Raw genomic sequence first — 24,400 nt, forward strand, 5'->3', positions numbered from 1 at the left:
CATTTATTCACTTAAAGAAGAATTCTGCAGACTGCAAAGACTATAGATGCCATCTATGTTCAAAACTAATGTAAAGCACAATCCATTCACCTCTAACCTTTCCTTTATATTGAATCTGTTTTCCAAATATAGAGGAAGAGATTCCATAGTGAAGGTAAATCTTTCTCTTCATAATTTGGGGTACAGCCATGCTACCTTAGGCTGGACTCATTCTGAGGATCTTAAGCAAAGTGAGGCAGGGTCTACCTTTGAGTGAGATCACTTTTGAGTGTTCTTAAAGTATGCAGGAAACCATAATAATGACAGGGAGATCATTTCTCCCCCCCCCCCACCTTTGGCTTAATTATCTAGTTCTAGCCCTCATTTCATAGTGGTGAAAGTCGGCCAAAGATACTAAGTACCTTGACAAAAATCACACAACCAGTGAGAGCGGGATAAGTGCTCTAAGTTCATTGACGCCACTATAAAGCTGAAGTAGCTAAGGCTAGGGCTAACCCAAGGACAAGGTTTCACCTAACAGCATGGATTTGTATCATGCTTTCCAAGTCAGAGCAACTCGGTGACTAATTTTTAAAGGGTTGATGCACTCATCTCTCCTCCCCTAACGTTAAAGATGCTGTTTCTCCTAGTAGTTTTTCGGGATGGTGTCCATTATACCATCTTCTTTGTATGAGGATAATAATCAGAAGTCCTATCTGGTCTTTGGGAAAGAAACTTAGGGGGCTTAAGGGAGGCATTACTATCACTTTTTTCCTCCAGAAGATGCCATCTAGCAAAATTAAGGGAGAGACACACTGACGTGAATAGCAAAATGGGATTTTTCTCAGAGCACCTTTTCCTTAAAATGAAGGGCCAAGACCAAAGCTTTTTCTAGATTCAGCTTCTTACCTTAAGGACTCTGCTACTCCACAACAATGAAAACATTTGGCGGGGGGTGGAAGAAGGTGGGAAGGGTGGAGAGAATCAGAGTAGACAAAAGTGAATAATTTGCATGGGTTGATCTTCAGACAAATGACTCCATTGCTTATAGAGTCCTTAGTGTGGGATCCCAGATAGAGGATTAGTTATATGTGGATGGTGCAGACCTGGGGGTTCCTGCTCATATTTAATATTTCCTCTCTATACTTATTTTAAATAGCTGTTTCAACATCAGAGTACAAGGATTCACAGAAGACGGAGAATTTCCCCCTTGACTGTGGGTCCAGAATGGGGAAAATAATTTTCTAGAAATGTAAGAGAACTTTCAATACTCTCTATTCCTATTGTTCACCCTCACTCTTAGGAGATGTTCTTTGGAAGAGATGGAGCTTCGAAACTTGCAAATTAGGGGCACCTTGGTGGCTCAGTTGGTTAAGCGTCTGACTTCAGCTCAGGCCATGATCTCATGGTTCGTGGGTTTGAGCCCTGCATCAGGCTCTGTGCTGACAGCTAGCTCAGAGCCTGGAGCCTGCTTCAGATTCTGTGTCTCCCCCTCTCTCTGACCCTCCCCTGCTCATGCTGTCTCTCTCTCTCTCTCCTCTCTCTCTTTCTTTCTCTCTCTCAGAAATAAATAAAACATTAAAAAAAAGAAATTAGCAAATTAAAGTTTTGAAAGAGCATTTTGCTTTGTTGTCTCTCTTTGCATGCCATATCTGTTCCAGATGGTATGGCCCGGAAGACAAGTTCTACATGTTATCTGCACTCTTTCTAATTCTAAAGCACCACCCTTTGCTCCCAGCTACTTCATAATGGGCTTCCCACTTCTGAGTTTATGTTTTACAACAAGAACTAGGTCTGAACAAAGCTTCTTGGAGTGTCTTTTAGATAGGCTCCTTTCTATTTTGTCTATGTAATCAAACTCCATTAGATCCCTTCCCATATTCTATCTCTGTAGTGTAATGCTAGGAACTATTGAAAGTGAGACAGGATGCTTAGATTTTGATCTTTCTAAAAACAACATGAGAAGATCTCTCTGAAAGAAGGGGAAGTGTTAACCTCACTGCCTCAGTGAAATTCCATCTTAACCAGTTAAAAAACCTACTGACGTTTGGAGTCAGGTGTAATTGTCTTCACTTTTTGTCCTTAATAAGTAGAAGTGAGCATGATCTTGGAGAAATTCTGGCAGCTAGCCCCATTACTGATCTCAGTGAACCATTTAGCTTTCATGTGCCTCTTTTTTCAATATCTGTAAAATATGCTACAAAGAAAGTGAAAATGCTAATTCAAAAAGATAATATGCACCCATGTGTTTATTGCAGCATTATTTACAGTAGCCAAGATATAGAAACAATCTAAGTGTCCCCTGATGGGTGAATGGATAAAGATCTCTCTCTCTCTCTCTCTCTCTCTCTCTCTCTCTCACACACACACACACACACACACACACACACACACACACAGGAATATTATGCAGCTATAAAAAAGGATGAGACCGGGGCGCCTGGGTGGCTCAGTCGGTTAAGCGTCCGACTTTAGCTCAGGTCATGATCTTACGGTTCGTGGGTTCGAGCCCCGCGTTGGGCTCTGTGCTGACAGCTAGTTCAGAGCCTGGAGCCTGCTTCAGATTCTGTGTCTCCCTCTCTCTCTGACCCTCCCCTGCTCATGCTGTCTCTATCTCTCTCTCAAAAATAAATAAAATATTTAAAAAAAAAAAAAAAAAGGATGAGACCATGCCATCTGAGAGAACATGGGTGGGAATTATGCTAAGTGAAATAAGTCAGACTGAGAAAAATATATGATTTCCCCCATGTGGAATTTTAAAAAACAAATGAATAAACAAAAGCAGAATCAGACCTATAAATACAGAGTACAAAACAAACTGATGGTTACCAGGGGGGAAAAGGGTAAAAGGATGGTCAAAATGGGTGAAGGGGCGTGGGAGATACAGGCTTCCAGTTGTATATGAATAAGTCAAGGAAATAAAAGGCACAGCATAGGGAATACAGTCCATATTATAATAACGTAGCATGCTGACAGATGGTAGTTACGCTGAGGTGAGCACAGAGAGGTTAAGTATCATATAGAGAAGTTGAATCACTATGTTGTACACCTGAAATTAATGTAACATTGTGTGTCAAGTATACTAAAAAAAATAATAAAAAAGGGGGGTATGGGGGAGGGCCGTGGGAGCTAGACAACATACATTGTAACTCTTGTGATTTTAGGAACTAGTTTCTGTTTTGTCCCAAATTAGATTCATTTAGAGATACAGAAGTAGGTATTACAGTCAGGATCCACACTTCAGAGCACATCTCCTGACCCCATGCCCATGGCAGATACTGACATACAGATGTTGAGAATGGGCTGCAAAATTTCCCCAAGACCACTCTAGGCAGCTACTCTCAACCAAATAAAATGGGCCCTGCTCATTCTGTCATGGCAGGGTTAGGTCTATGAAACACAGGGAATATGCAACTTTTTCTCACCCAGCTGTGAGCAGGAAATGGCTTTCCACACATCTTTTCTAAGTGTAAGTAAGAAGAGTATCTTGACCCATTTTCATTCTAACTACTTTAGGTGGCAATCCACTTAGTTCCCAACTGTATTGCTTTTGTTATTTCTCAGAAATATACTCATTATTTTGTAATGGGCAATCAGTGATTTATGTAACAGCTGCTAACCCAAGAGTCCTAGGAGAGGATTATCCAGCAGGCGCTGTGATCTTAGGAGAGAAAGGTAGCCAGTGTCCACCCACACCTTGGTAGGTGTGGGGAATGAGGTGTGGGGGGGGGGGCAGCCCTGCCTCTCTGTCCCCAGCCTCTGATCTGATCTTTGGGTTCCTACCACTTGCTGAACCTCCGGATGAAGTAACATGATTTATCTGGTCCATAAAAGTCAGTTGTTCTTCCCCCACCCCAGCTTCCTGNTTTTAGAAAGGTAGCCAGTGTCCACCCACACCTTGGTAGGTGTGGGGAATGAGGTGTGGGGGGGGGGGCAGCCCTGCCTCTCTGTCCCCAGCCTCTGATCTGATCTTTGGGTTCCTACCACTTGCTGAACCTCCGGATGAAGTAACATGATTTATCTGGTCCATAAAAGTCAGTTGTTCTTCCCCCACCCCAGCTTCCTGTTTCCCAGAACAGCTGCCAAATGGGGACAGTGGATCTCAAAGTCCAAATGGAAATATTTGGACTGTGTATGTAAATGGACAGTAATCCATTTACAGACTAGATATACACTCTGAAGCAATGGTAAAAATCTAAATCTTATTAGGTTAACTTTCTAACCAGGGATTACATTTGAGGGCAAGACCACATTTTCATCTCTGACATAGCAGAGTACTTGGGACATCAGAGGAGGGCTCAATAAATATTGACAGATTGATTAAATGAACAAATGAACACATGTGGGGAAGAAGAGGGAGGTGTGCAGTGGGACATTTTAAAGATAGTGCAGGGAATTGGAGGGAAAAATTTTAAGCCTAAAATAAGCCCTGGAAGCACTTTTAAAATCTCTGCTATATGCCTGCTTTCTTGTGGTTTGCTCTTTCCACCAAAAAGCAGAATGCATAAAATATTCTGATTAGTTGAGGGTTATTACTTAGGCTCCAACTAATGTTTTATATATAAATCTAAATTACTGCTTTTCCTCCATTCTGCTGCTCTTTCTGTTTGGCCAAATCCCTGTGGGAAGGAGGAACATTCCTGTGGTGGGTAAAATAATTTCTATGGAAATTATTCAAAGTGCAATTTCTGTAAACACTATTGTGAAGATATGATTTATTTCTGGATTCAGTTCTTGTGCTTGCCTCATCTCCCTGTTTATCATCAAGCTCTCTGTTTGCCAGCATCTCTTCTTAAGGATCTGTCCATACCAGTTTTGTGTCTAAGAAGGTCAGCTTCCATCAGCAGGGTCGAAGCCTTGGGAGGCAAGAGGGAAGAGCTTGTGTTCCACTAGGGTGCCCTGAAAAGAACACTGGATTTTATGCCCAGTTCTGACTCTGCTGTAACTAGCAAAGTGGCATGGGAAAATCTCTAGCCCCTCAGCCTGGTTTTTACCTCGAAAAAATGGGAGTGGTTGAACCAGTTGATTCTCAAGGTTCCTTCTGGCCCTTAACAATATAAGTTTATGCTCATGCAGGTGTCTCACTTTTAACCAAGGATCTCCTGGTACTTGGGCAGATAGGATGAAATATGCTCCCATTTTAACAGATGATCCACCTGGGACTCAATGATTTTTTTTTATTTTAATGTTTATTTAATTTTGAGAGAGAGAGAGAGAGAGGGACAGAGTGCAAGTGGGTGAGGGGCAGAGAGAGGGGACACAGAATCAGAAACAGACTCCAGGCTCTGAGTTGTCAGCACAGAGCCCGATGTGGGACTTGAACCCATGCGCCGTGAGAACATGACCTGAGCTGAAGTCGGATGTTTAACCGACTGAGCCACCCAGGCGCCCCAATGATTCTTTAACTATTGCACTGTTAAATGTGTGGAAGACCTAGAAACTGTCTTGGGTAATCTGGTGTTGGAGGAATCGAAGCAAACTGTGACTAACTTGAAAAGGAAATCATTAGATCGTAAATTCAAAGGAAAGGTGAAATGAAGAGTCTTTAACGTCACATGCATCTCCAAGGTGGGGGGCAGTTTGGCATCTGGTGCCCAGGCAGAGACCTTGGAGTTGGAGGAGCTGTGAAACCAGTTGCTGTAAAATTTGTTAATCAAAGGTGCCATTACTTCGTTCACACTGCTTACTCGTTCAAAAATCATTTACTGCAGGCTAACTGCATGCCCATCACCATAGACACCACGTATAATACTTCTTATAGTCATCACATCAGCTTCTTTTCTTGGCTGTAGTTTCCTTGTTCCCACTCTGAAAACTTAGAGACAGAAGGAACTGGAAAGCCGGCATTATTTCCTGACTCCCACCTTCCCATCCTGCCTTCCTTCTTCTTTCCCATACTTACTGACCACCTACCTAGGACTGTCTAAAGTACGAGATCCACAGAGGATAAAGGCTGGATCCCACCTTGGGTAAGCTGAGTACTGCAGGGAAGATTTCTTGTCAACTTGTGAAAACACAACAGGATAGGAGCCATTCTTGAGGATGGATATGGTAGTGTGAACTCAAGTTCCCCATTTAAAACAATATTCATGACTGGATAACTCAGTATGAGTCCACAGTGCCACGGACAGAACAAGGATGCACTTCTTAAGGCTCCCACACCAGCCTTAGCTACACTTGGTGATTATATTATATCATCACTGTCACCCATCACCTCAGTGAGAGCAACACTTACATGCCTCAGGCACAGGAGTTCACACAAAATACCACTGTGGTTTCTCCTCGAGGAATAACATCCCTCAGAACCTGTGTTATCCTTTTTATTCTAGAATTGCTTGGGAATCAAGGAGGGAAGGAAAAAGAAGGGGTCTCTAGCTCTACCTTTCCCGTGTTTGGAAGATCGCACTCCAATCCTGGTACCACACCTTTCATTAAAATAAGGTCTCATTTCCTAGAAGACTCAATTTAGCTCTTATAGATTCTAGACCTTTCCATTTGTCTGACATTTGACACCATGAGGCAGTGGGGTGTGGTGGGGTAGGGGTGGGGAGACATATAACATATAAACACAGACTCTTGAAGACTTGAAATTCTGTTATTTACACATAAGCAAATACTTATGGGAGTCTATCTTGCACCAGGCACCATGCTAGGTGCTAAGTACACAAAACTGAATAAGATATGCTGTGCACTCTTTCACATCACAATTTAATGAGAGAAACTGCAAACAGCAAAAGAATTTCAGGGAATTCATCTTTGTATCAAGAAGACCTTTTAATTTCCTTTGAATCACACTTTAGGGGCAGTGCTGGCTCTACTACATGCTATTTGTATGACCTTGGACAGGCTTCCTAAGGGTCTGGGCCCCAGTTTCCTCAACCTGAGATGAGAGCAAAGGATCACAAGTTCGCCCAAGTACCCTTATAGCTCTGAGGAGAGGACTGAGCAGCTCTTGGAGGAGGTACTGAATGGGATTTTGAATTGGAAAGAGGACCAGGGTGCCCTTAGGAGAGATAACTGCATGAAGGAATCATGGCCATAGACATGAATAAGGCATACCAAAAGGTGAAGTTAAAGCAAATAAGATATTGGGAACACCTGGGTGGCTCAGTCGGTTAAGCGTCTGACTTCGACTTTGGTCATGATATTGATGTTCATGAGTTCAAGCCCTGCATTGGGCTCTGTGCTGACAGCTCAGAGCCTGGATTCTGCTTTGGATTCTGTGTGTGTGTCTCTCTCTCTGCCCCTCCCCCACTCATGGTCTGTGTCTCACTATCTCTTGAAAATAAATAAAAATGTTTTTAAAAAAACAAATAAGGTATTAATACCTCTGCCTGCTTTCTTCCTTGAGCCTTCCAGCCTATTCTTAATTAGCAGTCAGAGCAACCCATAAAAATGTATGTCAGATTATGGTCACCCCTCTGCTCAAAACCTCCAGTGGCTTTACATGTCATTTGGAAACAATCCCAAGTCCTCACCAAGGCCTATAAGGGCCAAATGATCTGCATTCTCTAACACAACCTCCCTTTCTGGCCTCTCTCCTCACTGCCTCCCCCTTACCTTGCTCTGCCCGGGACACACTGGTCTCTTCACCAGCCCTCAACCCTTATCACCATCTAACATATTCTACTTAACTTATTTGCCCCTCCTCTAGAACATAAGCATCACATGAGCAGAGAATTTTGTCTGTCTTATTCTGTATATCTCAAGACTAGAATGTGGACGGCTAGTAACACACTTGTTGAATGAGTTTTACAGATAAGAAAACTAAGATCCAAAGAAGGAAAGTAAGTGAGGTCCTCTGCCCCTTAGAGGGAGAGTCTGGACTGGACTTAGATCTTCTATCTCTTTGCCCCATGGACTCCCTGATAGGCAGAAAGATGGGCTTCAGAGATGCTTACATCCTACTGCCCAGAAATATGACAGAAGGCACTGTGCAAATGAGATGAAGTTACGATTCTTAACATGGGGAGATGATCCTTCTGATTGTTGACTTCTGACATCCCTTCCTTTGGCCTCTTCAACTCGATCAGATTTACTTACTTACTCCTTTTGAATTCACTTAACCAACACTTACTGTATATATTAGCGAAGAAAAAAGGAGGATATGAAAGAGGGGAACATTTACAACTTTATGTAATTTTTTTAAAAAGCAGTGGGATTAAGTGTGTGCATATGTTTTACTTTCATGTGAGGATTTCCAGTGTTTTTTAATTTTAAAAAGAGAAATATTTTCTGAGAGTTGCTCTGAACCAGGCATCATGGCAGACACTAGAGATAAAAGAAAATTCCTGAACTACGCACACTGCGGGCTTCATAGGAGTGACAAGCAGAGGGCTGCTCCACTGAAAGCAAGTGCCACCAGAGAGTGAGGGCTCTGGTGGAGGCCCACGGGAGGTATCTGACCCTGCCTGGAAGACAGCGGTGGTGAGGAGAGGACTGCGGGTAGAGAATCCCAAAGCTAACATCTTGGTGGAGTGGTTTGATCATTACCACGGTCTGAGTCCTTTGGGCTTGTCTGTCCCTGGCCGCGGATATTTTGCTAAACACAGCCAGCTGTTCTGTGGATGCCTTTTCCCCCCGAGGTCTGGTGTCTGCCCCCAGTCCCTTCACTCACTCACTGCATCCCACGCCTTGGCATGACCAGCATTTTCAGACCTTTCCCAGGAATCTATTTAGAGCCAATATCCTGTGCAGCTCAAAGGAGTCAAGGCCATGATGAGATAAGGGAGGGGCTAAGGATGAACGCGGACAAAGCCCAGGGGTAAATACACAAGCTTTTCCTCTGCTTTCCCCAGACAGGTTGCTTGCCCACCACTTCCTATAATTCAAACAGCATGTTTCTCCTTAACATACTAGGAAGATGCGGTGGCTATCTATTGTCAAGCCACACAAGATGTGTTCTTCCCCCAAGGTGGGGTTGGCACCCTTCATGACGCTCCCTTGGCACTCGATGCTTCCATATTTCACATGGTCTGTCACCCCCTATCCCATCTCCTGACTGTCTGTGTTCTCCATGGACCCCTCAGATCCTTCTAGAGCAGCAACCATTCCTGCCTGAGGTTGCATGGGACATGCCCTGCACACAAAGTGTGCTTAATAAATCATTGCTTATTGAATTGAATGGTATCATACAATGTAGGCACTACTTTGGGCACATTTTGAAACATGTGAAGTCAAACTCTCATTGTAGAAGGCTGGAAAATGGTTTTCCATTTTAATAGATTATTTCTAAGCAAAAAAAAAAGATATATCCTGGCAATTCTCAAATAAATATTGACCAAGGACATCTCAGCCTGATTTGACAGGCTGAGCAGGGATGCAGGTTGAGTACATAACAAACACCATATTTGAGTTGTGTATGAGAAAGAGCACAGGATATAGAAGGAGAAAATGCTTTGGAAACTCTATAGAGTGGGTTGCAGACGTTAGTTTTGCTCTCACACAGCTGTAGCAGAAACTGCCCATGTGCTCAGTCACTTGCAAACTAAGGCAGACATCAGTGTTTAAATGAGGCTCAGAGATGGCAAGAGGAGTGGTTTTTTTATTGTACAGAGCATTGGGCTGTTCTGGGCTTAGCCAGGGTACAGATAGCTTTCCATTGCTGGAATTGGTAAGGGATTGCTGAGGGAAGTACTTGGGACTTGCTTTCACTTAATTGGAAATGCAGGGTTGCCAGAAATCTTTGAACAATAACACTGCTTGGGCACCTATCTTAGGAAGTCAACTGGGGATTTTTTTTTTTAATTCAAATCACACAAGTGACAGTGACACATCCTGGTGGTTTCATAGCATTCCCGACTTCTCAGAAGTGGCTGACGCCGGCTGTCTTCTCTGGCAGGGATTGCTAGCCCTGGCTTTGCAACAGTCCAAGGAGCCTGCAGTTCTCCAGGGGAATTGCAAAATACTTCTAAATATCCTAAAAATGAAATTAAATACTCATTTTACTTTAATTTACATATGCCATACTTTTAGAAGATGTCAAGACTGTGGAATGACACGGCCAAACATCATATGGCCAACCATCAAATGCTGCAACCCTGAGATACAGCTGTGACTTCTCAGAACACGGTACTGATAGGCCTGTCGTCCAATGCATCCAATACCTGATTTTCATCTTGGCCATTTGCGAGGGGTAGCCAAGACTTTTGTATCTGTGTGCCTGTAAAAATTTTGTAGGTCCAGGATGGTTGGATATTATTTCATGAAGCCTTAGTCTAGTGAGTTCTAATGATTCTTGATCTTTCTCAAAGAAATACTGCTCAAGTATTCCTCAATAGCAAAGTTACTAAGCATCCACATTTTCTGGTTGTAATGCAGTTTCGGTATGAGAAAAGTATTGCCTGATGTCTGGGATTTAGAAAGTAAACACAGAACAATTACGAATGCGAGTGTCATGATCGGGGAGGCAGATGTTCTTCTGCCCATCTCCATCCAGAGTGCCTCACTTCAAATTTCTGGCTCTTTTCCTTTTTGCTTAAGTATTTCTTGGTATGATGCCTGGGAAGTTAGATATAACACAATGAAGACCTATGTGAGACGAAGTCCAACTTGCTTTTCTTTTCCCTTCCAGTTCTACTATGCCTTAGACAAAACTCACCCATTCACTTTCATCATGTAGAATGGCTACTGAAAAGAAAGAAAAAAAGAAAACTGTCAAGGGACAGTGGGAAACAAATGCATTATCATTTACTTAACAAGGAACTGTAAGTAGGCGTTATGTCCAAGAACACAGACATTGCTTTTGTAAAATACTTTCTAAAAATTTTCTTTTCTTTTGTTTCTTTATTCCCGCCCCCACCCCCAGAAGAGCTATAGAGGTAAGTTGTGTATTTTTTCTTCTGCCACTTTTTTTATTGAAATATAATTAACACACAGTGTTATGTTAATTTCAGCTGTACAATATAATGATTCAACAATTCTATACATTTCTCAGTGCTTATCATGATAATTGTGCTCTTAATCCCCTTTACCTACTTCACCCATTCCCCCACCCACTTCCCCTGTGGCAACCACCCGTTCTCTGTTTTCAAGAGTCTGTTTTTTGTTTGCCACTTTCTTCTTTATTCATTTGTTTTGTTTCTTAATTCCTGTATATGTGTGTAATCATGTGGTATTTTTCTTTCTCTGACTTACTTCACTTAGCATTATACCTTCTACATCCATGTATTTTATAGCAAATGGCAAGATTTCATTCTTTTTTTATAGCTGAGTATATTCCACTATATTATAAGTACACACCACATCTTCTTTATCCATTCATCTATGAATGGACACTTGGGTTGCTTCCATATCTGGGCTATTATAAATAATGCTGCGGTCAACGTAGGAGTGCACATATCTTTTCTAGTTAGTGTTTTCATTTTCTTTGAGTAAATACCCGGTAGCAGAATTATTGGATCATATGGTATTTATATTTTTAATTTTTGATGAATATCCATATTGTTTTCCACAGTAGGTGCACCAATTTACATCCTTACCAACAGTACATGAGGGTTCCTTTTTCTCCACATCCTCACTAACACTTGTTTCTTGTGTTTTTTATTTTTAGCCATTCTAATAAGTGTGAGGTGATAGCTCATTGTAGTTTTAGTATACATTTCCCTGATGATGAATTATGTTGAGCACCTTTCGTGTATCTGTTAGCCATCTGTATGTCTTTTTTGGAAAACTGTCAGGTCAGGTCCTATGCCCATTTTTTTATCAGATTATTTGTTTTTCTAGTGTTAAGTTGTAGGAGTTCTTTATATATTTTGGATACTAATCCCTTTTTGGATACATCATTTGCAAGTATCTTTTCCCATTCAATAGATTGCCTTTTTGTTTTGTGGATCATTTCCTTTGCTATGCAAAAGCTTTTTGTTTTAGTGTAGTCCCAATAGCTTAATTTTGCTTTTGTTTTCCTTGCCTAAGGAAACATATCTAGAAAAATGTGTCTATGCCTGTCTAATGTCACAGAAATTACAGCCTATGTTTTCTTCCACAAGTTTTATGGTTTCAGTCTCACATTTTGGTCATTAATCCATTTTAAGTTCATTTTTATGTATAATGTAAGAAAGTGGTCCAATTTCATTCTTTTGCATATGGCTGTCCAGTTTCCCCAGCACCATTTGTTGATGAGAGTATGTTTTCAAACTTGTATCTCCTTGCTTCTTTTGTTGTGGATTAACTGACCATATAAATGTTGGTTCATTTCTGTTTCCATCCATCTATGTATCTATTTTTGATCCAGTACAATTTTAAAAAGAATACTTGGACATGGTAACAAAAAAGTTAAATGGTAAAGAAAAATACCAAACAAGAAGTAAATGTTCTGTTCTCCAATATCCTACCCCGACTCCTGAACCCACTGCCCCAAAAAACACTGTTAGCCATTTGTTTTCCATCCCTCCTGAAGACAGCTATGCATAATACAAAGATGTCACAGACAACCACATGCTTTCTTTCTGTACAGTTTCTACAACTTGATTCTTTCCCTTCTTGTGTCTTAAACATCCTTACATATCAGTAAACATCTATACATCAGTTTAAAAGAAAATTACAAGCTTTATAGTATTCCACTGAGTGAAACTACCATTTGTTTACATAATCTCTTTCTGGTCCACATTTGGATTGTTTTTAGATCGTTACTATTGCAAGCAAATCTCCAGTGAACACCTTTGTAAATATATACTCGTGCACAAAAGAAAATAAATCTAATATCTGCAGGGTAAACTTCTAAAAAGTGGAATGACTAATTCTGAGCTTACATGTATTTACATATTGATAATTACCTCCTAATTTAGACCCTAACTTGTTAACCGATGTATACATTCAGCAACAATGCATGAGAGTGTGTCTCCCAACTGCTCCCATCGCTGGAAATTTGTTACCTCTGAGGTTCAGAGGAAGACTTTTACTTTCTGCTTTCACAGACATCTGTACTATATAAACATGACACAAAGATGATGGTCCTTTTTGTAATTAAAAAAGATTAAAGAGATTAAGAACACTTGTTTGTAACTGTTTGGGGAATAAGATTCTACTTGCAAAGCAAAGCCTAGGATATGAGACCATTCATCAAAATAAGACCACAGAAGGGGACAGTTAGAGACCGGGTTCTGATAAGGGCAGGCTCACAGAGGGGAAAGGAATAAGCCTTACCAGCTACCTATCGGGGAGCACTGGGGAGGTAACCCTGTGCTAACAAGATGCAACAGGCTAGAGATAGTTATAAATCTCTCACAGTGTTACTATCTGNCAATGCAAGGAACAACGGTCAGGCACAGCACTTAGTCCTCCTCTCTAGGACCCAAAGGGCAATATGATCTGCACTTCTCCTAGTTGGCTAGACTAGAGTGTGCTCAATTCCTCTTTTTCTCACACAGACTGGAAAACTTGGATCTGTGCCCACGTGTACACATTTTCTTTAGTATCCCACCCTCAGAATCATTACCGTAGAGAAGTTTTTCTGGGCAGGAATTCTTTGCAAAACAATATCCAGATTGGAGGGGGAAAATCTGAGTCACAAGAATGTGAAGTCCTGTCTAGTCTGCTACAAAAGATGTTTCTATAATGTCCAGTATCTCCTATGCAATAGGTAAACAGGAAAATAGTCAGTATAACATGGAATTTGTGGAACTCAAACATGACTATCCTGGGCAAGGACAGCGGGATAACAGGAAAAGATTATAACGTTCAGAATGAAAGGAAAAACTTTTCGTGTGCCTGCTGCTGAGCACTAGTGCTTTCCGTTGTATTTTAAGAAATTTAAAAATAAGTGCTTAACTGCTAATGGTAGTGCAAAATTGGGTAAGCCCAATGCCGTGGGATTTGACAATTCTAGCATTCACTCCTGCTTAGGGGCTGAATTGTGTGCCTTCCCAAATTTGTATGTTGAAGTCTGCGTGCTCAGCACTTCAAAATGCAATTGCGTTTGCAGATAGGACCTTTAAACAGGTCATTAAGGCAAAAGTAGGTTGTATGTGTGCATCCTAACCCAGTATGACTGGTGTCCTTATAAGAAGGGTGATTCGAACATGGACGTTACACAATAAGAAAGACCACATGAGCACACAGCAAGCAGGTGGCTATCTGCAGGCCAAAGAGACAGGCCTCAGAAGAAACCGAATTTGCCGACACCTTGATTTTGGATTACTGGTCTCTAAAACTGAGGAAAAAATAAATTTTCTGTTGTTTAAGCTACCCAGTCTATGGTATTTTGTTATGGTAGCCCTAGCAAACAAATAAATATACTCTTGGACACATAAAAAGGAAACAACATAATGAAAATTATTCATGGTGATAATATTTATGATAGCAATAAAAATGGAAACAACCTCATTTCCTTCCCCTGGAGACTGGTCAGCTGTGGCATATCCACACAGTGGGGTATGATGCAGGCGTCTCAGACAGTGAGGAAGACCTCTGTGACCTGATACAAAGTGATTACAGGATATGCTATTATGTGACTCTTAGTAAGCTCAATAGAGCAGATGTATACGCTAGCTTTTGTTGTTAGAAAGGACAAATAAAGATATTTTTCCAAAAAATAAACACAGGAAGGATAGATCGAAAATGATAGGCTACCCACCATTAACCTAATGTAAGGTAAGGGGTAGGTAATGAGCTAGATTACATAGGGATGGGGTGTAGTATCCCTGGGTGTACCTTTGTATTTAGTTTGAATTTTTGAATTATGTAAATGTGCTGCTAATTAAAAAATAAATTAACTTGAAAAGACTGAAAGAAGCAAACCCTGAAGTCAAAATAACCAGGAAAAAAAAATAAACCTAACGGTTTATCAGATTTATAACATAACCATGCAGGTTAACAGAATTAAATTAAGTTTTGGACACAGTAATCTGAATGAGATATAGTCTAAGGATCAAAAGATCAGCAGTAAACCCTGGAATTTAGTAGGTCTGCTGTTGGGATTGGGATTGGAGTACTGAAATTACTGTATTTGTATTGTAGGATAGAGAAAAAGAAAAAAATGTGTTCAGGGAGTTAGGAACTCGGGTCCTTCCTGTTTAGAATATACACACAATGGGGAAAGGTGAGGGAGAACCCTGAAATTGGAGGGCACCATTATGAATTCTGTGTCAGTAGCAGTGGGCACACCTAGAAATTAGGTCTTGGTTTCTAAATACTATTCTCTACTAAAAACAACAAGGCTCCCTGGGCAAATGGCCAATTCTAAGTTTGGAGCAGGGGAAGTGTGAGATGAACCTAAAATACTTAGTGCCAGAAATCCAGGGAATGTTCAAAGACTGAAAAAGACATGTCTAGGGGCACCTAGGCAGCTCAGTCGCTTAAGCATCTGACTTTGGCTCAGGTCATGATCTCTGACAGCTCAGAGCCTGGAGCCTGCTTTGGATTCTGTGTCTCCCTCTCTATCTGCCCCTCCTCCCCAACTCATTCTCTCTCTCTCTCTCAAAAAGACATGTCTAAAGGACACAGGAGCAGTCCTGAGGAGCTGACATTAAAAGTCTCTGTATCCATAGTGANGAAAGAAAGCTCTTCTTTACAGAATGCCAACTAATATACATAGAAGGGATGATAAAATTACAAATTTACCATCTTCAACCAGCAATACAGTAATTGGTTCAGGTAAAGATCATCAGCAGTGGTGAGACTTATTGTGGGGATCATTGCACAGTATATACGTATGTTGAATCATTGTGTTGTACACCTGAAACTCATATGTTATATGTCAATTATATCTCAATTTAAAAATAGAAGACCCAAAAAAAAAAAAGATTGTCAAAGGTGAAGTGTTATTGGAGAGCACGGTGTTCATAAATCTCAAAATACCACATCATAAATTGCTTATTCATTACAAAGAGAAAAGAGAGCTTTACAGTGAAGAAATTCAGCTGATGCCTAGGTATAGCTGTTGTGATACAACAGAAAGTGTACAACATCACTTATGTAGTATACTTGTCAAAAATATTTAACCTGCATCAAAACTTGAGGAATCAAGGGACACCTGGGTGGCTCAGTCGATTAAGCGTCCAACTCTTGACTTCGGCTCAGGTCATGATCTCACAGTGTGTGAGTTTGAGCCCTGCATCAGGCTCTAAGCTGACAGTATGGAGCCTGCTTGGGATTCTTTCTCTCTTCTTCCCTCTCTCTGCCCCTCCCTCCTCCCCCCTCCCCTCAAAACAAACCCTTGAGGAATCAATAAGAGAATCCAGATTACTGAACAGCCTTCAAGACTATCGGCATGGGCTTTTGAAAAATGTCATAAAAGTGTTCAAAGACTTGGGAGAAGGGGACTAGTTGAAATTATAGTAAAAAGACATGGAAGCTTAAATGAAATCGTAATCCTTGGTTTGATCCTGGATTGAAACAAGAGGCAAGAAAAGGATATTATTGGGTCAACTGAGAGAATCTGAATATGAGTTCTCTATTAGGCATCAGTGTTTACTGGTATGTTAACAGTAACACGGAAAGACAGTATAATCATTCAGTTTTTCAGACACGTGCTTAAGTACTCAGGGCTGAAATATCATGATACCTGTAACTTACATCAACTTGTTCAGTTGATGTAACTTACATCAACTTACATCAACAATTCATTCATCAAATGAATAGTTTCTTATAGTCTTGTAATTTTAGGTTTCACATTTTGACATGTAGTCTATATTGAGTTAATTTTCAGTATCAGGTGTGATTTATGGACCAAAGTTCACCTCTTTGTATATGAGAATAAAACTGTGCCAGCACTATTTATGGAAAGACTATCTTTTCTATACTTCATTCCCTTTGCATCTTTGGCAAAAATCAATGGACCATACAGGTGTGGGTCTACCTCTGGCCTCTCTAATATGTTATCTACTTATTTTCCTTGATGACTACAGCTCAAAATACATCTTGAAGTCAGGTAGTGTAAGTTCTTCAATTTTGTTCTGCCTTTTCAATGTGTTTTAAGTATTCTAGAGCCTTGTCATTTTCATATAAGTTTTCAGATCATCTTCTCAAATTCTACAAAAAAAACCCCCAAACAACTGTGGGTATTCTGAGTGGGAAAGCATTGAATCTATATATGAATTTGGAGAGAACTGGTATGTTGACCACATTGAATCTTCTGATTCATGAATGTAGTTTTCTGCTCCAATTACTTAGGTCTTTTAAAATTTCTCTCAGCAATATTTTGTAGTTTGTGGTATGTAAATATTGAACATCTTTTGTCAGATTTATCCCTATTTCATATTCTTGATACTATTGTAAGTGGGATTTAAAAACGTCTAGTTGTTGCTGGTATATAGAAATGCAATTATATTTTGTATATTACACTTGTGCCTTGCAAGCTTGCAGAAGTCACTAATTAGTTCTAGTAGCTTTTTGTAGCTTCCCTAGGATTTTCTATATAGACAATGTCATCCATGCATAAAGACAGTGTTACTTCTTCCTTCCCAATTGGACATCGTTTATTTCTTTTTCTTCCCACTGTGCTGTCCAGAACCTCCAGTATAATGTTCAGTAGAAGTAGTAGAGCTGACATCTTTGATTTATTCCTGGTTTTGGAGGAAAAGCATTTAGTCTTTCACCATTGAGTATCAGCTGTAGGCTTCTTTGTAGATGCTGTTTTCAAGTAGAGAAATTTTCTTCTATTCTGAGTTTGCTGAGACTTTTTTCAAAACTCATGACTGATATTGGAATTTGTCAATGCTTTTTCCTCAGTCTATTGAGATTATCACAGGTAGATCATCTTTTAGTTTTAGGTTTGTTTTCTGTGAGTACTTTAAAGGTATTCTGCACTAGCTTCTCATGTGCAGAACGTGTGACAAAATTCTTGTGTATCCTTATTGCTATTTCTCTGTGTATAAAACATCTGTCTCAGCCTTCTTTTAAGATTTTCCCTTTATCACTAGTTTTTAAATTAATTTGATTATGATGCAACTTTGGGTTGTTTTCTTCATATTTCTTGTACTTGAAATCCACTGAGTTTCTTGGAACTATGGGTTTATGTTTTTTACCAAGTTTGAAAATATTTCAGGCATTCATTTTTCAAATATTCTGAATCACCCCCTTGCCTTGCCTTTTGCGGCTCCAATTTCACACGTATTTGGCTGCTTGAAGTTGCCCCATGGTTCAACAACACTTTATTTCTTCCTTGTTCTCCTTTTTGTTAATCTCTGTGCTTCAGTTTGGATAGTTTCTATTTCCATGCCTCTAAATTCACTCATCTTTCCTTCCAAGATGTCTAATCTGCTGTTCACCCCATTGAGTGTATTTTGCTTTTCAAACATTTTTGTTGACACCGTAGAAGTTCAGTTTAAAAACAATCTTTCATATCTTGGGGCACCTGGGTGGCTCAGGCAGTTAAATGTCTGGCTTCAGCTCAGGTCATGATCTCACGGTTCGTGAGTTCAAGCCCCACATCGGACTCTGCTGACAGCTCAGAGTCTGGAGCCTGCTTCCAGTTCTGTGTCTCCCTCTCTCTCTGCCCCTCCCCTGCTCACGTTGTCTTCTCTCTCTCTTGAAAATAAATAAACATTAAGAAAAATTTTAAAACAATCTTTCATCTCTTTATTATATGATTGATATTTCTTCTTGTTTTTTGAGCATGTGAAATATACATATCATAGTCGTTTTACTGTCCTTATTTAGTAAAGCTATCATCTAGGTCATTTTTTGGTATTTAAAAATTTTTTTTAAATTTCCTCCTCATTATGTTTTATTTTTCTGATTCTTAGGATGCTTGGGTCATTTTTTAAATTAGATTCCCAACATTATGAATTTTGTCTTATGATATGTTGGTTATTTTTATATTCTTAAAAGGGTTATAAAATTTTGTTCTGGAATATGGTTAAACTATGCGGAAGCAATTTGATACCTTTGGGTCTTGCTTTTGGGCTGTGTTTAGTGGAACCAGAACTTAGCCTGGGGTTCGTTTTTCCCCACTGCTGAAGTAGGAACTTTCTTGTTCCTAATCTCAGCCTCATGAATCATGAGGTTTTCCACTCTGGATGATGGGAGTGGCCCCTGTCCTGGCTCTGGATGAACCCTGGGATAGCTTGTTCTTATCCTGTAAGGCGATTCATTCTCTGGCCTCGGGTAGATTTCCCCACTCGCATGCACCATCAGCTGTGGGCTGTAATCTTGCAGGGGACCCACTATGGCTCTCAGGTCTCTCTCTGTGCAATTTTCTCCTCTCCAGTCCTCTACGATGAAAACTCCGGCCACGCTGGTTTGCCTGGACTCTCTCAGCTCTATCTCCTCAGGCCAGGAGGAGGACCATCGAGTCCTTGTCTCTGTGTCACGGCCTGGAAACTCTCTGCAGACAGTAAGCTAGGCAGTCCTAGGGACCCCCTTGTTTGTTTTCCCTCACTCAGAGACCATCGGCCTTCACTGCTTATTTCCAACCGTCCTGGGAGTTATTGTTTCACATATTTGCCCAGGCTTTTATTTCTGGCAAATCTAGTCCCTGATACTCCATCTTGGTCAGAAGCAGAAGTCACACGTTGCTTTTAATGCATTTTAACATTTCCCCTGAGGCAGCCTCCAGCCGATCTGCTTTCCTGGGCTTATCTCCCACCTCATAATTACTGTTTTGGTTAGTGCTCTGGTTTCAAAGCTGAATACATTGGGGTTTTCACCCCCCATTTCCCTTTCATTTGAATATGCAGTTTTATGGTATGTATTGTTTCTGAGGAGTTTGTATACGGTGGTATAGTAGTTACGACCTGCACAATTTTAGACCCATCATAGCATGATTGGCATATATTTTAAGCAAAAGCAAGAGACTACATCAAGACATATTTTTACTAACCTTTTCAAAAATGAAACGAAATGGTCAGCTCTTTGAGGGTAGGTTTCATTTTGTGTAAATCATTGTATTTTCCTTTTTCCATAATGCCCAGCACATTGATCCTCAAGACCATTTGTTGATTTATGGGTTGACCAGGAATATATTCTTTTCATTCTTATGATTATGACTAGGTATTATATATTAACTGTCTACTGTAAATTAGGTACTCTACCAGGCACTTCATACAGTATCTAATTCAGCCTTCACTATTGCTCTGTGATACAGAGATTTTGTCCCTCTTTACAGACAGGGAAATGAATTCAAGGAAGATTTACTTTGCTCAAGATCCCATGGCTAATAACCGATGCTATTGAGACTGTAAACCCAGGTCTGTCTGATTCCAAAGCCCAAGCTCACTGTACTGCTTTGTCCTCTGTTTCATGAAACATGACAAAGCTTAGTGGTTCTCTTCTCTAATAGGAACTCTCCCTTATTTTCTCTCATTCTCTTACAGGAGGGAATTTTTCAAAAAGCCACGTTAGGACAGTACAGTCCAGTGTGCAGCAGAATTGGGTTAGGAAGCACGCACCTTGAGTTTTCTGAATTTCTGAATCAGGTTTGAGTCCAGGAATAGATTATGTTCAGTAAACACAATAAACTAAACCTATGCCAGAGTCCCAGTTTCCTTTTAAAATATCTACAGCTTCTGCCAATAGAGATATACTTATTCCTCGGGCATACTCTTGTTTTCAGTCATGACAGGCAGTGTTGCTCACTCAGAGACTCTTTTCAAGGCCACCCAAAAGCTTCTCTTACGAAGGGCCTGAACCTGATGAAAAATGGAGTTTTGATCTCAAATAGTTTTCTTAATAATGCTGTGGCATGGGCATGTTCCCTGAAAGAGGGAGGATAAAATTATATTGGCCTCACAATGGCACGTCTTACGGGCTCCCACGTGATGCTCCTCCACACCCAGGAAGCTAGATTTCATATAATTTGGGGGTTGGGGTTGAGCCTGCAGGGGTCAGAAGCAGGGGCCTGTCAGTGGAGGAAGTCAAGGAATATGAGCCCAGATTGTCCTCACCAGGGGAAAAGAAGCCCAAATTCATGGACAGGACCCAAAGTTTACCTGACTTGCCTTCCATTTCAGTCAAGGTTTAGCATCAGGGCACTGGTGCCTATCACAATGGCAACCAGGGATTATTTTTATTAAGCATTTTGTGTTTGCCTAAGAGCTTTCAGTCATTAATCATCGAACTCTTGTTCCCCTTGAGACTTTTGCAAAGTAAATGGGAAAGAAATAACCCAATTCTTATTTCACAGATAGAGGAACTGAAGCATTTTTGTTTGCCCCTGTTACCCACCGAAAGAGTTAAAGCTGTGCATTAGAGTTTGCGAGAACCAGGCCAGGAGGCTGATGAGCTTTTGTTTCACCACAGAAGTGAGGTTTTCTGTTTTTACACCAAATGAGCTTGCATAGTTTTCATTTTGGAAGCAACATGATCGATACTGAGGTGTACTGAAGGGAAAAAAAAAACTGACTTCACTTCCTTTCACATAGTATGAACGTTTGACTGAGTTCCCACAAAAATTTTGGAATCCAAACATGCATTTAGATTTAGTTGTAAAGATTGTAAGGCATTACTAATCTTAAGTTTTCTACAAAGAAAGAGAATATAAGCAAACACATCCAGTGTGGTTGTGAAGAGCTAATAGCAAGTTATACTTTGCGAGGATGACGTGGGGATTTTCCTGCCTGCCATTAATGTGGTGGGATTCCTGGAAGAGGTGTGTTTTGAATTTTAATTAAAAAGAAATATTTCAGAGAAGGTATGTTCTTACCCCCAGATGAATTGAAATATCTTTCTTGTTTCTTTCTATGGAGTGTAAACACCATGAAAAAATTGTCAAATATCACAAGAAGAAGGAATTGACCAAGAGGTCTACGGGGCACATTTCAGAGTAATGGAGAGGAAATGAAGAAAGGTTTTCTGACAGTGAGATTTTTCAGATCTATTAACAATGAGGTAGTTGAGGGGACAGATGGGTTAGGGTGGTAGAGGGAAAGGTGTCAGCCAAAGGCTTTTAAACTAGACTAGATAAAGCACGGAAAGATTACTTAAGGACTCAGCATGCCCTCTGGTGGGGGTAGGAAATACAGTTAGAGCCAGGACTAATCTACTTCCTTTGACGTAAGATAGACTCTGGATTCAAATCCACATAGAAACCATGACTCAAAGTCTGAGGTTCCTCTTTTTTAAATTGGTATCAACAAGTCCTACCTTATAAGTTGATGAGTGAAATTAAAAAATAATCACTAAGTATTTACACGGTATGTGGCACCAAAAGCAAATTTGGGTCATATTGGATCTGAATGTTATACAGTATTGGAGGCCATCTTTAAGATAAAGAATACACATGAAAGAAAGAAAGAAAGAAAGAAAGAAAGAAAGAAAGGAAGGAAGGAAGGAAGAAAGAAAAAGAAAAATAATACACAATTCTGATTATATAATTAGATAGTAAAGCAAATACTTATTTAGAATGAGAAAAGAAATCATAACAAATCACTTTAAAACCCCCAACAAACTGAGAATAACCAAAAAATCAGAAAATCCAGGAAAACAACATGATGTTTAAATGTATTAACTACCTAAAATACCTGTTTTGTCTATACATATGTGTATGTGTACACATATACAATATATGTGTGCTGTATATGCTGATGGCCTCTTAATTTGACAAAAATTCTGTAATATGTAGAGAGAATGTGAATGTGTTTTAACTTTCCTCTAGTATGATCTGTCAGAATTTGCTTTTTATTATCAATAGTTTAGAAAAAATTTTTTCAGTATCACAACTTCGGTGTAATGTCCCGCATAATCTTATGATTGTTGTCCAATTTGGGAAAAGTTCTAACAAGGTTTTTCACATGAGTTAAGATTTAGGTGAGTCTTTCAAGGGCTAGCTTTCTGAAATGACTCTGTACATTTCAATTCTTCTTTCTCCTCCTCATCCTCCTAATGTCAGGGCTGGGCATTGTAGAACGTAGTCCCACCCCAGCATGATATACCATGACCCTCCAGCTCACTGAGTGAACAGAGGATAAGAGAGTTGAAGTCCATTCCTACATCCCAGTGGCTAGCATCAACTATACACAAAAGTGATGTGAGCTACAGAATTCACGTGCCACTCAAGCTAAATATATCTTCAACTCAACTCCAAAGCCAGCCTTCACAAAGGGAGATGTGGCAGTGGGCAAGTCAGTCACCAATTAATGAATTAGTGTTAAATACTTTAATTTTGTAAATTTAAAGAGACATATAACCATGCCCACACATTGATAGAGCTCCTACCAGGGCCTTGGAAGGGTCTCCTGCCATTAACTTCGTGGTCAACCACCTCTACATGTCGTATAGGCATGCCAAACAGTTCTGTCCCCCGTATTGGCAAGTATTACTCAAAGTGAGCAAGATGATGGTAGGGATTTGGGGTTACAAATTCAGGAGCCTCTGGAAGGCAACAACTTGTCCAGACACAGAGATGAGATGATGTTTCCTTCAGCACTGGTGAATCTAAATTAAACTGAGTTTTGAGGATGTGATGGTGCCCTATCAGAAGGAAACTCTTTGCCCCTTCTGTGTTTTTCTGGGTGTTTTCCTGCAATGTCAGCTAGTTACATTTGAGTTTACAACTCATCTTTGAAATTACTATGATTTACCGGACTCTCGACACTTTCATCTTTCAGAAAATCCCTTCTGGGAGCACCCTGATCCCCTGGGAGCACTACAACACCTGCAGGTGGTAGAAGTACGCTGGTAAGTTTCTCAAACCTGCATCAAGGACACTCCACGTGGTCCTTGGCTGGGATATTTTTGAGGCTGGTGCAAGCAGCAGTGGGGAAATGGGGGCCTGGTGGTATGGTGGTCATTCCAGAAATGTAACCCCTCAGAAACGTGCTACCCAGCCTCTTATAAGAAGGGTAAAACAAATAAAGCTGCTGCCTATTTGGAACAGAGTGGCTGGCTCCTTCCACATCTGCAGGACATTTAGCTCCTTGCATCTGGTAATGTTTGTGCAAATATAATTCCATATTCACTAATAATTCCTGGGGCTAAAGGCCCCCCCTTGGGTAACCTTGTTAATATTCTCTCAAGGCCTGGTGTGAACGCCTCATAGCATTTTGATTAGAATTCAATCTTGTGTTTTTTTCCCCCCTCTCTGTCTCTCTCTCCCTCTCTCCTCTCATGCTTTTCTGGCCCCCGGTTTCCTGGCCACCCACATCAGGAGACATTCTCCCTCCCTTCCACTCTCCATTCTCAGTTTCAAGGAATTTCCTTGTGTCAAAGGCAAAGTGTGATTGACATATTTTCCCCCTCTTAAGAGCAGTCATCTCGGTGCTTGATTTAACCATCTCCTTATGGGGCTCGTACAGTCATTACCTGGGTGGAAAAGAGACCTCCTGGTCACCCTCACGCTCAGACCCACGTAGCTCGGTATTTTTGTAGACTCTTAAATTGCTGCTGCCTTTCCTCTTTTTTCTACCCTTTTCTTTCTTTTTAGTTGGCACTAGCAAATGATTCCCTGGTGTGTTCCCAGGTGTGTACCCTGAGCCGTAAGGGTTTGCGTTAGCCGAAAACAGGTAGACCGGTTGCTTCCTGCCAGTGCCCTCAGCCTGCCCAGAGA

General features: G+C 40.6%; 1 long non-coding RNA gene across 2 annotated transcripts in view; it reads left to right on the forward strand.

Moving 5' to 3' along the window:
* The window catches only part of LOC144234230 (uncharacterized), a 35,327-nt gene that overhangs the window by 3,634 nt on the left and 7,293 nt on the right, over window positions 1-24,400 (forward strand). For both annotated transcript variants that reach the window (XR_013335900.1, XR_013335897.1), the window contains exon 2: window positions 23,463-23,532. This is a non-coding gene — a long non-coding RNA (uncharacterized LOC144234230). The remainder of the gene's footprint in view (window positions 1-23,462; window positions 23,533-24,400) is intronic.

This window comes from Crocuta crocuta, unplaced genomic scaffold, assembly GCF_008692635.1.
Source record: "Crocuta crocuta isolate KB4526 unplaced genomic scaffold, BGI_CrCroc_1.0 scaffold180, whole genome shotgun sequence".
In the NCBI taxonomy this organism is placed as follows: domain Eukaryota; kingdom Metazoa; phylum Chordata; class Mammalia; order Carnivora; family Hyaenidae; genus Crocuta; species Crocuta crocuta.